Raw genomic sequence first — 1,976 nt, 5'->3', positions numbered from 1 at the left:
CTAGGGCTAGAGCGGGAGAGGACAGTGCGCAGGCGTTTCCCTCCTGCAGCCTGCTTTGCCCAGCCACCAAGACAACTTGCAGCCAAGCTCCTGTCTCCTCTCCTCTTCTCCTCTCCTCTTCCTCTCCTCTCCTCTCCTCTCCTCTCCTTTTTTTTTTTCATGTCAATGACATTCTTAGAGCACTTGGTTGATTATATTGGTTTGGTTTTAACCAGGCTGTATATAATGCTTTAATGAACAGTCATTTTACTGGACCTGATGTTTCATTGATTGTATTTGGTGTAATGGCAGGTTTAACTTGTGAATGTTTGGAAAAATATTAAGTAAGAAGACAGTAGATTAATGAACATTTTCTGCAATGTTTGTTGCTCTCATCTTTGTTTCCTGTATTTTTAAAACTTTATATTCATAACAATTGCAAAAGCTTCTTCAGTGGCAGTTCACAAAGCGCTATGTGCCACTCATCGTAATAGTGTCGATAGAATGGCATGTTGAGAAGGTCTTCTATCTCCAGTGCTTTAGATAACTTTGTCCTAACCTCATTCCACAACAGCATTTTGCAATGAACAAGGCATATTTAAAAGCAGTTAAGGTGTCACGTAGGAATTTCAGTCTACAACTATTTCATTGTAGAAATAGCATAATGTCTTCACTAAAGGAAACTTGTCGCCCTCCTTAGTGTTTTTATAAATATATACTCTCTAAGAAGCTTTTCACTGTTTAGAAATATGTATAAAACCAGTTTTTAAATCTTGATAAAATGCATCTCATTGTCTTTTCTCATTCTTTTCCCTGTAAGTGTTCTAATAAACATATGCTATCAGGACGCTTTCAAAAGGCTTTTGTGTGTTTAAGACTAGATATTCACTTGAATTTTAAGAACACACTTTAGATTTCATCTATGAAGCAATATAGAAACAAATAATATTATTCTCACTTCACACTCTCTCTGACCTATTTTTTTGTGCTGCATGTCATAATGACATGTTCTTTCCAGACAAACAGATTTAGGTTTTGTCTTCACAATAGAAGTAATTTGAAAGAATCCATCAAAGTAGAATTGTAAGAGAATGTTTTCTTGCTTAAGAAGCAAGAAAAAAGCCCAATTTAGAAAATTTGATTAAAGACATCACTATCCTCTGTATTTTAACATAATCTATTAACTCATATGAAAATTGTAAGCTAAGTTGTCTTCACTACATTTTTCTCTTTACTTATCATATCCTGAGTTAAAATTTAAATGAGTGTTATCTGGAGCTGGATAGTATTAGTAGCCATAGCATGCAAAATTTTCTTTCTGTGACCTCTACTTTAGAACAGTAGGCCATGCAACTGCTTGGGTTGCTGAATATTAAAAAATTTGACAGTAGCACCTACAAGTTTCAAACAATTTTCCAGCTGAAGGAAAAGCATCATTGTTTTGTTTTCAGAATGAAGAACTGTCTGTGTAATATTGTTTCTACAGAGATCCATACATGGCCACTCCACAGTCCTCCCATTTCTCTTAGTCACTAGATAGCTGTGTCAGACTCACTCTGCAAAGTCTGTGCAGCAGTGATGCTTACTCACCTTTGCACAGGCCATTCATGCCACAGGATAAATTCGGCAGTGTTTTTCTTTATGCCAAACATGTGCCAAGGACACCATCACTTCATCTTGCATCCCACTATCTTTGCGGTGACGTTAAATGGTACTGTTAAAGTTATGTGTGGAGCCAAAGCAAAGAGGATATATAGTTATATTGACTCCAACCAAAACATCATCCAGCCAAGCATCTTGTCTCCAAACACTGCTGGGGATGTTTGGGTACAGTTAGGGAAGGGTAAGCATTGGATAAATTTATATGATAATTCCCTCTAATACTCCTCTGTCCTCCAACTATTTATATCTCAGGGACTTCTTGAGCCAACTGTGGTCTCTATGTACTCAGTAATCCCCCACGGATTTCAGTTCACATTTGAAAACTTTAACATTTG

The sequence above is a fragment of the Buceros rhinoceros genome, unplaced genomic scaffold, assembly GCF_000710305.1.
Source record: "Buceros rhinoceros silvestris isolate BGI_N320 unplaced genomic scaffold, ASM71030v1 scaffold6291, whole genome shotgun sequence".
Lineage (NCBI taxonomy): Eukaryota > Metazoa > Chordata > Aves > Bucerotiformes > Bucerotidae > Buceros > Buceros rhinoceros.
The sequence above is the reverse complement of the archived record's forward strand: the minus strand, read 5'-3'. Positions refer to the sequence as shown.